The 15,624-nt window shown below is 35.2% G+C and overlaps 1 protein-coding gene across 3 annotated transcripts in view; it reads right to left on the reverse strand.

The window, feature by feature from the left end:
- LOC132198722 (ly6/PLAUR domain-containing protein 6B-like) overlaps positions 1 to 15,624 on the reverse strand; it is a 73,183-nt gene that overhangs the window by 37,818 nt on the left and 19,741 nt on the right. Inside the window, exon 1 of one of the 3 annotated variants that reach the window (XM_059622908.1) lies at positions 441 to 576. The exons of the other annotated variants lie outside the window; for them this stretch is intronic. The gene's annotated coding sequence lies outside the window, so the exon portion shown is untranslated. Of the gene's footprint in view, positions 1 to 440; positions 577 to 15,624 lie in introns of those variants that run through there. 3 annotated transcript variants of the gene reach the window in all.

Raw genomic sequence — 15,624 nt, forward strand, 5'->3', positions numbered from 1 at the left:
GGGCCCAACCTATCAGCTCGCAATATTATCGCTCCGTGTGTACATGCTGGTGAAATTTCCAAGAGAGTTTTTTTTCCGTCGGAACTAACGCCTTTTTAATTATGCTCGCTTTTCCCGGGGACAAAAAAAAGTGCTTTGCTGATGGGAAAACGCGGATGATTAATTGAATTTTGAACAGACACAAACTTTTAATTTGTTTTCAAAGGACTCTGAATTTTGATATTGCAGACGGGAGACAAAATTTCGAAGAGTTTTAATTTTCGAAAGTTGCGCTGCTTTCAGCGTCACTTTGTAATTAATAAAACAGAGGCGCCGCGCACCGACACACACAAAAAACCATCCCCTGCAGCATCCAAGTTTTTAATTAAACAAGCAGAATCGCGCCATCGAGAAGTAACGAGGATTTTGCTTTTAAAATTTCCCGAAAAGTGAAAACGTACCACCATGCTGCGTTGGCCACGCTATGTTGATGCGATGACGTCGTGATTTGGCGCCGAGGACCCCTTCATTGGGAGCACCACTACTTGCACTCGTCGCGTTCCGCTCGCACCAGGCCACACTAGAAAACTGTTAGGCAACGCGGCCGATACTGCTGTTGAGCTGGCGGTGCAGCTGCCAGGCGCTCGGAGGGGCCTGCGCCACCGAGCCGCGCGCGAGCCACCACTCTTTCGTCTGCCTCGCCTAAATGAAACCGACCTTCTGCTGCTCGATATTTCGCGTCCCAGCTTCTCTCGCCCGACACAATTTAAGACATAAACATAAATTCGTAAGGGTAACTTTAAAATATCTTAGTTTAATTTTTAAATAAATGATTTAAATAATTATATTTTTTATCTCTAAACGTTTATAAATTATTTAATAGTTTCACTTAAATTATTAATTGTTTTCTTTCATTATTTTATTTTATTTAAATGTACTTGTGATGTTTTTTTTTTTATAGATATTTTACAATTTAAAGTAGTGTTTGGTGAAAATCTTTTAAATATCAACAATTAGAATTGAAAATATATTTTGTGAATCTTTAGCAATACTTAAGAAAGTTTTGGCAACAAAAATCTTAAATTGCCAATAGAAATCTTATTGTTAATGAATTTTATGTGCATTTGATTATAAACATATTCAATAATCCTTTATTTCCAGTAAAATAAATTTTTACTCCACCTTATAGGACAAAAGTACCCATTATTTGAGTCAAACATTTAATTCCTTTACTGATGATAATTAATTTAAATAAAGATAGAGGTTTAAATATTTCAGTCCCTGATATATTTGCAACATTATCTCCTTGAACTTCAAAAATAATATGAAACATTTCCCCTGGATTTACAAAATCAGGCTCACTTAATTTGAAATTTTGAGTGAAAATTTATTGAATAATATAAAAATTATCAATGATTGGAAATAAAATGTTTCCCTGGCATGTCCCTGAAATCAGATTATTTTATTTAATTCACTATAATTTTTCGCTATTGGCTTATTTCCAATCTTTGCCCTTATCACCGATGAATCCCGATGACTAATGGCAAACATGGATTTGACCCGCAGATCCTGGTGGACACAAAATCCCAACAAATTTCCAGATTTCGAGCGACGTGGCGCGAAAAAGCCGCTTAAAAATGTGCGCGATCCGGAAATATGGGCCGACGCGAGAGTGATGTGGCGCGAAAAGACATTTCGCATCACCATCACCTACTCGCTGGGCCGTTTTGTCGGCAGCGGAAAAAAACTTTTGCTGCTTCCATTGCCCGGCCGAATTTGTTTTGCCAAACTTGGCGCATTTCTTATATTATGTTAATAAAAAGTTGCAAAGCTCTCTTTCTCTCGCCGACTTGATATGCTGCTTGCCTAGCGCCTCTTTTTATGGCCCCAATCCCGAGTTGGCAAATGCGGCACCAAGTTGAAAATAAATTCGCCCAACAGTGCGGTATAAATCAAGTGCGCGCGCTAGGAGCAAGTTGCCTTTGAGGAAAATTACTCTTCGTTAAGCACGCAACTTTCGGCGTCGTTTGGGAATAATTAACGCACAAGGGAGAGATAATCGTCCAATTATAGTTGCGCATTAACAAAGACCGTTTCCTTAAATCATTGCAAGGCGTTTGGCACTGCGTAATATTAACCCTAAAACGTAATCAACGATTATCTAATCTAGAAATAGGCCCAGTTATACTCGCCTGCTCTTTCAAACAAGAAATCATGGTTTTAGTAAAAAATAATAATTTTTGAATAATATACTAAAAATATAATTTGTAATTTTCTTAACAGATAAAAAAGAGCAAAAATGACAAAATGTATTTAAATAAAAATATTTTTTCAACAGAAAACGTTTTAAAACAATTCTGAAATTTAAGGTAAACAAATAATGAAATCAATTTTCATCAAATAATTTTGGAATTAAAAAAAACTGATTTCTGTGAAACATCTGTTTTAACTTTGAACAAAACTTCTTAATTATAGAACAAAACGGGCGTAATGTTTAATGTATTAAAAATTGTATAATTTTATTTTAATTAATTGCAATCAAATCAAATTTTCTTCAATAATGGCGATAAAAGTTTGAGTAGCTATTAAATAATGTTTATCCTAACAAGGAGCTACTTTGTAAGCCAGTTTAATTGAAATAATGTTGTGGATGAACAATTAAAAATTGCAAAAAATATGAATCACATGGAAAAGTTTAAAATAATTTGCTTTTAGTACACCAGTAACTGAAAGCCAAGATTAGTTTCATTTCCAAAGATTTTTTAATTTATTTTTTTTTTCTAAAAAAAATTCGCAATAATAATTCAAATCTAGTACTGTTCGTTATATCACAGAACCGTCTGAGGGTAGAGGCGATGAATCTGTGTACGTGTCTCTTTGAAAACGAGTTAATCTAAATCGAGCTGCCTGTCCTGATGAAAGAAAAAAAAACACGTATTAACGCGTTTCCCTTTGAAGGCAGCGCTCGACCTGTCACTGCGCCGCCGCCTCTATATTTCAAACTCTTTTTTAACGCCATCTAATCTTCAAAAATCTGCCGCACCTTTTTAGCTCCAGTCAATAATATTTTCAATTTAAGTTAAGCTTCTTTCCGTTTGCAGAAATTGCAATGAAGAAATTGGAGCCAATCGTGATTTGTGAATTGGCTTAAGAGATTTCTCTGGTTACTTTGATGGATTGGGGTCCGGCTTGGCCGCCTTTCTCTAACGAAATTCGCCTTCACAATCGATTGTTTTTCTTTTTCACTTATCGGCCGCTTTCCACCTTATTGAGTGCCTCCAACCGAATGTGGACTCAACAACAAAAGCACATCATTTCCGGTGCTCGAGAGATAGAAACGGTCTCAGTTATTGCAATCTCCGGCAGTTTCCTTTGTGCCCCGAATGGAAATAAATTTATTTCAGTGTCTGGAAATTCTCTTCCTAGAACACCCTCTTATGCCGCAATATACATTGCACACGTCTCACTCGGTGTTTGTCAACCAGCGACGACAGTGAAATTTCAATCAAGTCGCTTGCAATAAAAGCGTCACGCTGCCGAGTCGCAATCGGCTTTCAGCCCCCATTATGAATCACGCTGATGGCACAACTAAAGGCCTAATTTCATTATCCGTCGGCAAAAGTGACTTCCTGTCGATTAACGATGACAAGCGCCACTCGTTAAAGCAAAAAAGCAGCAAGTAAAAGCGTGCAAAACGAGCCTTGTTTGCTTATGCACTAACGAAGCCATTTTTTTCCATGAAAATTAAGAAATTAAGACACTTTTATCTTATGTTTTTCTTTTCAAAGGATAAAACGCTTTATTAAACACGAAAAACAAATACTGGAGAACATTTTCTTCTCCATCTCTTTGTAAAATGAGAAACTTTTCAAACGTAAATAAAATTTAATATTTGTCTTTATAAGAGCTTTTACAATTGACATTTCAAAGTAATAATCGGAGGTACATAAAGAGGAAAAAATTGGCTTCAACAGACCGTTTGGAATCCAGACTTCTAGAATATTATCTTCAAGAAATACAAACAATATGATGAATAGATAATAAATGCATAAGCGGGGGAGAGAAAGAAATTCTACTCACAGTAGCATGTAAGGCAGATTCAAAATAAATAGATTGCCAGTTAGTCAGAACAAATAATGTGTCGATGGTGGATACATAAATTACTTCCAAAGATAGATTTTTATAAATTTAAATATGTTATTGTACATTTTTTCTGAATCTAGGGCTACAAAAGATTTGAAAACTTAAAATAATGTATTTCAGCTTTTTCTGTACTTTTCAGGTATGGCTTTTTTTGTTGTGTATTCATGATTGTATCAAATAAATAAACAAACTCATCTGCTGTTTATTGAGAAATTTTAAAAACAGATGTTTTTTATATTTTATTTGCCTTCATACTTACAATTAATCATAAATTTCGATAAATTTAAAAAATTTGAACTAAAGCCTTGAGAGAGAATATGATCAATGAAAATGAATATGGTGTTATAAAATACTAACGTGTTCAGACTCAGAGGAAAATTCCTATTGAATTCCTATTGGATTTCTGAAGGCTGGAATTTAAAATAAATTATAAATTAAAATAAAATAAAATAATGTGTGTTGTTATAAAAAAAATGCATTTCAAAACTACCAAATAAGGAGCAGCTGGGTCATTTCTTTTGACTGTTAAAAATTTTACCCCCCATTGGGCTGGTTAAATAGGGTTATTAATTTTTTTGTCTTCAAAGGGAAGCACATTCAGTCAGTTGGCCAAAGAAAGCAAATCAAGAACGGGTGAAAGTCACTTAAATTGCCGAGGCAGAGAACAAAGTCGAGAGAGAAAGAGCGCACGTCAAACTCAACAAGTTGAGCGCGCTTTGGAAAAAGCTCCCTTTCTTGCGCAGGGGGTGCGAGCGAGAGTTGCGGCTGGGGATTGAAAAGCAGCGTCGTCAGCGCGCAGTGAGAGAGGATGTGGGTCAAGTCAAGAAGATTCGCGCCGACTGCAAAGTGGGCTTTATTGCAGAGTCGCATGCATTATTTTGCAAACTGCAGCGGGCTGAAACGCGAGAGTGGATAAAAGTAGCCCGGGCGTTCGAGAGGGTTGTGCGCTGCAGAGTCTGCTCGGGAACGAAAAATGATGCTGACACGGAGAGAACACCGTGATTTACTTATCATTGCCCCTTTTGTGTGAGAGCGAGAGAGTCAATAAATTCGCACTTAGCACTCTGCTCCATTTTCATGTGGACGTCCAAACTTGATTTATATTCATTCACCGATAGAGTTCGTGATATCGAGTGCCAATGGCGCCAACTCTGCAATTTTTTTCTTATTCCTGCTAAACGTAAATGGATTTATAATAGCTTTGAATTTGCCAACATTAAAATAATGTTTGTATTAATTTCAGCTCACGTTTAAAAAGAAAAAATAAAAAAAAAACGCATCAAATTTTTTAATACAAAATAGGTTGTGGAGATATTCTCATCAGATTCTCCCATAATTATTCCTTTAGTTTGTATTTAAACCAACTATTAATTTTAGGCTTTTCTCGTTGCTACAAAAAGTTTTTCTAATTAAATAATTGCACTATTTTTATTTTCATTTCTGTTCATTCTTTCCTAATCAGGTCTTCAATAAATATATGATAATACAAAAGTGTGAATAAATGGCAAATTACTGGCAAAAAAGATGTCCACTCAATTTGGGCCTCAAATGAATAACCAATAATTTTCAATCTTATTTTTGTTTCCATTTCTCTTAATAATATTTAAAACTGTCTGGTTTCTTATTTATTTTTTTATTTAAGTGGAATTAAATTTTTCTGCATATATGGAAAATAAAATAACCTATTTTATATCTTGACAGTCAATAGAAATATTGTAGGATGATCCTAATAACAAGCGTTTCCCGTTGCGTCCTCTTCGCCGCCCTAATATCATTATAACGGACCACGATACACCAAGCCCGACCATAAATTGCGCCCGGGGCGCCCTAAACTCGGTGTGCTCTGAAATGTGGGCGATGCAGCCCGGCGGCGGCGTTACTTCGCCCGGCGACAAAGTTCATAATGTGCATGAGGTGCTCTTTCTCTCTCTCGCCGTGGCTGCTTGAATATTTTAAATGCTCGAATATACTGTACTTTGCATGTTTATTAAGCAGGCAGGCAGCCAGCTCGTCGACGAGCCCAAGTCGGTGATGTGAGATGCTTAATAAGAGCCGCGCCTTTCTTGGCAGCGCCCTCGCCCCCATCGTGATAAATAACGCTGCGGCAGGGTGAAAGGGCGGCGGTCAAATTTCGCATCTGCCACTCTTTAAATTTGCATAACACACAGCAAGGGATAATAAAGTTATATAAAAAAGTTAAGTTCTGTAAATAATTGAGAAATTTAAAATAATGGATAAACATATTAAACATTCCAAAATAATAGTCCTTAATTTGTTCTTTTTTACAACTAAATAATGCTCAAAAAATGTAATAAAACATTTTTTTTTAATCTTATTAATTTAAAATCGCACAATAACTTTAAAAAAGTATAAATAATATCACATTTCTACAGATTTAATAATTAATTAATTATTTTTATTTTAGGTAAATTTTTTAATAAAATAATAATTAATTAAATTTAAGTTTTAAGATGATAATAAGATATTGCATAAATTAGTCACAATCAATGATTTCTCAACAAGTAAATCCTGAGATACCTCAGATATATTATATCTGTTATAATTTTTTGTCACGAATCATCCTTTACGTGGCCTTCAATTACTAAATACAACGCAAAAACGTTGGAATAAAAAGTTTAAATCTTTTTCTTTTGCTAAAACAGACCTGCAAAAACAAATAAAAAAGGCTCACTTACAATAACAATTTATAAACTAATTCACCCTACGAGACAAGACAATGAAATTTTAAGATTTAAATTTCAGAGCCCAGATTTGCCAGAATTCCAAGCATTAAATTTGAACACCCATTAATTTTATCCGTTTTTTTCGTTGCAAGGCTCGACAAATAGATCCAGGGACGTGGTGGGACACCATAATGGAATGTGTTGATCAGAAACACCAGGAGGTGCAGCAAGACTGCGACGATTTTGGGGTTCAGCGAAGCGTGATAAATAAAACGACTCTGAAATGGCATCAGTCTGTCTCGTCCCTGATGAAATTCGGTGGGCGACATCGGCACCTCAAGCACTCGTTGGCGGACCCTTGTTCTATACATCGAAGCGAAACTGCCGAGCAGGAATTTTTCATCACATTACGGGACACCCACATCACACGAGACGATGTGCGCGTTGTTTGCACGAATTGCCAATGTGGAAAGCCAATGAAGCGAAACGCGCCAAATGCACATCGAGCCAAAATCGTCCGCGGTCAACTTTTTGCACGGCGCACGCCCGCAAAAGTTTAATAAAAAAAAAAGGAAACAAACTGTGGCCCTGCTCTTTTATCTCAATTTTCACGCCCTGCACTCACCCCTTACGCATACACAGACGTAAACAGGCAGTAAAATTTGGGTAGAAGCTAAACAACATAAAAAGTGTTATGAGAGTTTTCATAACTTGAAAATGTGCAAGTTGTTTCAGACGGCGCTGGAGGACCAAAGAGAAATGAGAACGCATGGCCAAAAACGGAGGGCTATTGAAATAAAAATTGAATTAAATAAAAAAAGTTGTCTTTCCTGAGCTCGGAATTCAAATTCTGCAACACTCTTTGCGTCATTGTCAGTTAATTTTTACAATTTCCTTCCTGAGCTCCCTCAGAATCAAGGAGTTGGTTTGATGGAGCGTGATTTTAGGCGAGAGTTTAGATCAGAAACGTGCATCAAGGATTTGGCTTTGAAAAGAAAAGTCAAACAGCTGTGATTTTCAACTAATTAAGAGGACGCATAAATAAATTCGTTTACAGAAAAGCCATTTTTTTTCTTCTTTGGCTCAAACGCAGCGTGTTAAATTTTGCGGAACCGCCAAAGGCGCACCTCTCTTCCCTCCTCTTGATTCAGTCAACTGCACATTGTTTTCCAAGTTTTAATTGCAAAACACTTCATGGAAACTTTCTTTTGGCTGTGAAGAGAAATCGTCTCGGTCACGAGTGAAAGAAGCGCTTCAAGAGCAATTATTTGGGGATTTTCATCTCGGCGAAGGCGAAAGAGAGAGAGAGAGAAAGAAAGCAGGTCGCGTTTTGCAAAGCTAACAAAGGCAGCAGCTCAATTTATTCCAGACTGCAGAGCAAATTTGAGCCGCCCGGGATAAAATAATGATAAAAAAAAAAGAAAGGGTCTTCCATTGTCGACACGAGCAACGATCCTCGTGGGCACTCGAAATGAATAATGGATGCTCAAATTACGGCCATTGCCGCATCGAAAGTCGGGCGAATTTGTCGCCGATTATCACGAGGGCTAAATTGATGGATGGATATCGTTGCAGGCAGGCAGGCCGGACGGAAAGTGAGCGGTGCGAAACCTCAAACTGCCGTGGCAGGAAATTGATCGAGCGGCGGCCGAGATCAAACAGGATAATTAATTATTTAATTGCGTGTCTTGAGAGCGCAACGTGTTCCAAATGGACCGCAGCCCTGTGAGAGATGATTTGCCGAATATTTCATACGTCCCTCCCAGCACTCGCACACATAGAGAACGGCGCTTTTGATCAACTGCTGTCGTTACGTAGCTTAATAATCTCACTTCGCCCAGGGAGAACCGATTCAAGAGATGAAAAGATCAGCGACATTGGTTTGTACTCCAGGGGCGGATTCAGAATATTCTTTAACTGCTCTAAAAAAATTAAATAATAAGTTAATAAAAAGAAATAGATAAAATTGTAAAATTGAAAATGAAAAGCAGTATTTTCAGTAAGTAAATTTTAAATAGAAAAACAGCTGTCGTAGAAATTTTATTTGTACTGACTTTGGCTCATAAAAACAATGAATAAATGAAAAAAAAAAACAATTAGAGCAAATTCGATTAATTAAGCAGATTATAGCAGGGGAAAAAATTTGATACATCGTATTTATATGACTTTAAATTTTGTAAAAGAATGGCGAGCAAAATATCAACCTAATTTATTTTTCGATCTGATAATCCGGGCCAATATTTCCTCTGAAAGCACTTCTAAAAACATACCCCAATTAGTCATGGAAGATGATTTGGCTCGTTATAGAGCCAAAGTGATCTTCCTTCCTCTCCTTCATATAGAATTTTTTTTTATAAAAATTTCAAAAGAAAAGTCCTGCCATTTATATAATCTTTCCATCCTCCCATTTTATTAGCTCGTCGGTGCAGACGCGGATTTTTCGTTCAGGTCGTAATATTTCCGCCACTGGCACGTCCTTTTGCAGGCCCTCAAGTGCTTCTGCGGCTGAGAGCGAAATCTGATCATTAATCCATACAATAACGGTCACGTCTCGCGCCTCAAGAACCACTTACTAATCTCAACGCGTGAATATATTGTTTCCCACACGCGGGCAAGAAAGTTCCTCGCCCACGTGTCCCTCCGAGGGCGGCTCCGGAGCGTGCGAAGGAAGAAGAGTTTTGCAAGCTCCACGCAAACATCAAAAGGCTGTGCAAAAATAATTTCGCTCGGGTTGTTTGCGTTTCAAAAGTTGCGCAGTCTTGCTTTGTACGGCAAACGAGCAGAGCACTTTGGGAATCGGTCTGGCACGCGAGGTTTTTTTTCTCGGTTTAATTTACAGAGTGGAAATGCTCGGAGACGTGTCTCAAAAGTGTGGTCTTAATATTTTTGGCTGGAGGTTCCTTTTCTTACTCACTGTGACTCATTTTTTATTTTACTTCAGCCCACATTTTAATACCATTTTAAAGGCTCGTCGAATTAAAAAAAAAGTTATAAAATTATAGCAAATTCCTCACACATACACTATTGATCTACTGATAAAATATAATATTCTTCAAGAATAAATAATAATAAAATAATTACATTTTTTTATTGATAAAATTAACAATTGTAAGTTGCTTTTTGTAGGTGTTTGATAGGCACTCCAAAATTTAATCAAATTATCTTTAACTTCTTCTTATGTAACCAACTCATCATCATTTTTTTGGCTTTTGTGACAGTAAAATGCTAGTTGAAAAGAGCTTTTTGTGAAGTCCAAAATCTACTCTGTACACTCGGACAAAATGAACTTGTGTCGCATTAGCCGTGTCTTTAGGGGTAAAAGTCAAAAAGACACACAACACACTTGAATGTCGGCGGCAGCAAACTTGGGGAGCGGAGGAAACTGATCTGCCGTCGCTTTTTTAACGCCCAGGCCATTCCGCGCAATCTAAAGGAAAAGGCTTGGCAATTTGCAGCGACCGAGAGGCTGCCGGAGGGTCGCGGCTGTTGCTGATGCGTATAAAATCTGAAGCGGTTGCCATGTAATTAAGGTCAAATGCATTTCGCCACGACGATTGCAGCTCCAAGTCAAAGCTTTGACTTCTTTTTCACTTTGTGAAGTCAGACGTAAAATGTTTCTAGCTCATTTTCTTACACTGAATATAATAAAGAAAAAACTTAAAAAAAAACGATGCTTTTACATAAATTGGAGTATTTAGAGTGTATTTAAATCAAATAGCAATGAATTTTTTCCCTCAACATTGCATAATAATTTGAAAGTAATTGTAATTAATATTAACTATTTCCTCAAACCTTTACTGAAAGTTTAACAATGCGGACAAAATTTAGCTGGAAGACTAATTGAAACACTAAAGTGCAAATGCAAATTCATTAGACGAACGACAAACGAGGCCACCAGCTAATTGCGTCTAATTAGACTCTGACGGCGTGAGCTGTTATTAGATAGACTTTCCCGGTGTGGCGTAATACGCAAAAAAGCCGCATGGGTTGACGTTCAAATTGATCCTGCTTGGTGCGCCTTTACAGGTCTCAAGGGAAGCAGACAGCAGATTAATTATCGCCGTTTGATGTTTTAATACGAGCGCCGGATGATGAACACGTGAAGGGAGAACAACACGCGCGCATTTCACTAATAACGCGCGCCGATCAAATTTGCCTTAAGCACCCTAAACAATGAAGGTAAACTGAATCGACGTAATTCAATCGCAACTTTATGGGAAACGCGTGTATTGCGTAATTGCTACCTTTCTAATAAGCTTTTGCACTAATTGCTCCATTTTGTAATAGTTGTTATGATCTGGCTTCATCAGCATGATTGGGAGAAATTGAAATTACAATTTGAACAGTTTCAAAATAAATTTCAAATTAGCATTAAACATTTTGTTCTAACAGTTTTATTTAAAAATTATGAAAAGAGCTATATTTTATTTTAATAATCAATACAAAATCTTTTCTTCCAATCTATCCATAAAAAATTTGGATAATTTCGTTGAAAAATTCATTAATTAAACGCAAATCTCCCTGTTAAAAAAAATCAAAATTTTTGGGTTCAACTTCAGAAGCCCAGAAAATCACTATTCCATGAATAAAATTATGCCAGCTCAGGACTTTCTCCCCCCCGTCTGTCAAACTTTGGCCTGACTTGAAGTGGGTTAATTCTATAATTTGTCACCGCGCGCCATTCAAAGCAATTGATCCGATTTGCCGAAATTTCGATGACGACGCACTCTTTCCTCTCCGCGAATTTTCGCACTCACTAACCCGCACCCTCTCGGGTTTATGATAATTTATACACCTCTGAACTCACATACATGCAAAATCCGCTGACGTTGTGTCAGCAAATGGCCTCCATTCACACAGGCAATTGAACCCTCTGCGTATGATTTGGTACGCGAGCGAGACCGAACGAATTCCGATCCCCTGCCGACGCCCCATAATTTAAATTATTACCACCCTTGTCATGCGAAATTAATATTTAGCGCAATTCTCACCGCGGCCGACACGCGCACCTCTGCCGCATGATGCTGCATAAATGATTTCCAACTCCCAAAAAGACAAATAATGGAATTATCCACTTAACACACCGCGCGTTGCATTTATACATTTCGGTCGGTGGGAGGACAGTTCGTTCTGTATTTAGTTGCTGTATTGGTTTGGGGGATCAAAATTAGTTTGGCCCCATTAATATCACAGACAAATACAGTTCTTGCTAATTATTTTAGACTTATTTACATATTTATGGGCTAAAAGTGAGAGTCAGAGATTTTCAAAAAAATATTTTCCTTTAATTGCTGTACAACTTCCTTTTTATTTAATTAAGTCTGCTTGTTTGATAAAAAATATATTTTTTTTATGAATTGTAAAGACAAACAATACTTAAAATTACGTCGTGCACATCAACTTTTTAGCCATATAGAGGCCTATATTAATTTAATATTAGAAATATCTTGCTTCGACATAGAAATATAAAAATAATAAATGTTTTTTTCGCAAATTTATTCTATTTTGAAGACCGTTTAGTTGATATCAGCCCAATAGTCCCAACAATATTAATTTATTTGCAACCTTAAAATTACGTCGTGCACATTGACTGAATATCCATTGAGAGGCCTATATTAATTGAAATTCTAAATATCTCGCTTCGGCGATGAAATATAACAATAATATATGTTTTTTTCGCAAATTTATTCTATTTAGAAGACCGTTTAGTTGATATCAGCCCAATAGTCCCAACAATATTAATTTATTTGCAACCTTAAAATTACATCATGCACATTGACTGAATATCCATTGAGAGGCCGATTTTAATTGAAATTCTGTATATCTCATTCGGCGATGAAATATAACAATAATATATGTTTTTTTCGCAAATTTATTCTATTTAGAAGACCGTTTAGTTGATATCAGCACAATAGTCCCAACAATATTAATTTATTTGCAACCTTAAAATTACGTCGTGCACATTGACTGAATATCCATTGAGAAGCCGATATTAATTGAAATTCTAAATATCTTGCTTCGGCGATGAAATATAACAATAATATATGTTTTTTTCGCAAATTTATTCTATTTAGAAGACCGTTTATATTATATAAGCCCAATATTCCCAACATTATTAATTTTATTGCAACCTTAAAATTACGTCATGCACATCAGCTTTGTAGCCATATAGAGGCCTATATTAATTGAATATTCTAAATATCTTGTTTCGGCAAAGAAATATAACAAGAATTTATGTTTTTTCGCAAATTTATTCTATTTTGAAGACCGTTTAGTTGATATCAGCCCTATAATCCCAACAATATTATTTTTAATTGCAACCTTAAAATTACGTCGTGCACATCAGCTTTGTAGCCACATAGAGGCCTATATTAATTGAATATTATAAATATCTTGCTTCGGCAAAGAAATTTAACAATAATATATGTTTTTTTCGCAAATTTATTCTATTTAGAAGGCTGTTTAGATGATATCAGCCCAATATTCCCAACAATATTAATTTATTTGCAACCTTAAAATTACGTCGTGCACATTGACTGAATATCCATTGAGAGGCCTATATTAATTGAAATTCTAAATATCTCGCTTCGGCGATGAAATATAACAATAATATATGTTTTTTTCGCAAATTTATTCTATTTAGAAGACCGTTTAGTTGATATCAGCCCAATAGTTCCAACAATATTAATTTATTTGCAACCTTAAAATTACATCATGCACATTGACTGAATATCCATTGAGAGGCCGATTTTAATTGAAATTCTGAATATCTCGCTTCGGCGATGAAATATAACAATAATATATGTTTTTTTCGCAAATTTATTCTATTTAGAAGACCGTTTAGTTGATATCAGCACAATAGTCCCAACAATATTAATTTATTTGCAACCTTAAAATTACGTCGTGCACATTGACTGAATATCCATTGAGAAGCCTATATTAATTGAAATTCTAAATATCTTGATTCGGCGATAAAATATAACAATAATATATGATTTTTTCGCAAATTTATTCTATTTAGAAGACCGTTTAGTTAATATCAGCCCAATATTCCCAACATTATTAATTTAATTGTAACCTTAAAATTACGTCATGCAGATCAGCTTTATAGTCATTGAGAGGCCTATATTAATTGAATATTCTAAATATCTCACTTCGGCGATAAAATATAACAATAATATATGTTTTTTTCGCAAATATATTCTATTTAGAAGACCGTTTAGATGATATCAGCCCAATATTCCCAACATTATTAATTTAATTGTAACCTTAAAATTACGTCAAGCAGATCAGCTTTATAGCCATTGAGAGGCCTATATTAATTGAATATTCAAAATATCTCGCTTCGGCGATAAAATATAACAATAATATATGTTTTTTTCGCAAATTTATTCTATTTAGAAGACCGTTTTGTTGATATCAGCCCAATAATCCCAACAATATTAATTTAATTGCAACCTTAAAATTACGTCTTGCACATCAGCTTTGTAGCCATATAGAGGCCTATATTAATTGAATATTCTAAATATCTCGCTTCGGCGATAAAATATAACAATAATATATGTTTTTTTCGCAAATTTATTCTATTTAGAAGACCGTTTAGTTGATATCAGCCCAATAGTCCCAACAATATTAATTTAATTGCAACCTTAAAATTACGTCTTGCACATCAGCTTTGTAGCCATATAGAGGCCTATATTAATTGAAATTCTAAATATCTCGCTTCGGCGATGAAATATAACAATAATATATGTTTTTTTCGCAAATTTATTCTATTTAGAAGACCGTTTAGTTGATATCAGCACAATAGTCCCAACAATATTAATTAATTTGCAACCTTAAAATTACATCATGCACATTGACTGAATATCCATTGAGAGGCCGATTTTAATTGAAATTCTAAATATCTCGCTTCGGCGATGAAATATAACAATAATATATGTTTTTTTCGCAAATTTATTCTATTTTGAAGACCGTTTAGTTGATATCAGCACAATAGTCCCAACAATATTAATTTATTTGCAACCTTAAAATTACGTCGTGCACATTGACTGAATATCCATTGAGAGGCCTATATTAATTGAAATTCTAAATATCTTGCTTCGGCGATGAAATATAACAATAAAATATGTTTTTTTCGCAAATTTATTCTATTTTGAAGACCGTTTAGTTGTAATCAGCCCTATAATCCCAACAATATTAATTTAATTGAAACCTTAAAATTACGTCGTGCACATCGGCTTTATAGCCATTGAGAGGCCTATATTAATTGAATATTCTAAATATCTTGCTTCGGCAAAGAAATATAACAAAAATATATGTTTTTTCGCAAATTTATTCTATTTTGAAGACCGTTTAGTTGATATCAGCCCTATAAACCCAACAATATTAATTAAATTGCAACCTTAAAATTACGTCGTGCATATCGGCTGAATATCCATTGAGCGGCCTATATTAATTGTATATTCTAAATATCTCACTTCGGCGATGAAATATAACAATAATATATGTTTTATTCGCAAATTTATTCTATTTTGAAGACCGTATAGTTGATATCAGCCCCATATTCCCAACATTATTAATTAAATTGCAACCTTAAAATTACGTCATGCAGATCAGCTTTATAGTCATTGAGAGGCCTATATTAATTGAATATTCTAAATATCTCACTTCGGCGATAAAATATAACAATAATATATGTTTTTTTCGCAAATATATTCTATTTAGAAGACCGTTTAGATGATATCAGCCCAATATTCCCAACATTATTAATTTATTTGCAACCTTAAAATTACGTCAAGCAGATCAGCTTTATAGC

This window comes from Neocloeon triangulifer, unplaced genomic scaffold (genome assembly GCF_031216515.1).
Source record: "Neocloeon triangulifer isolate White Clay Creek 2 clone unplaced genomic scaffold, ASM3121651v1 ptg000013l, whole genome shotgun sequence".
Taxonomy (NCBI): domain Eukaryota; kingdom Metazoa; phylum Arthropoda; class Insecta; order Ephemeroptera; family Baetidae; genus Neocloeon; species Neocloeon triangulifer.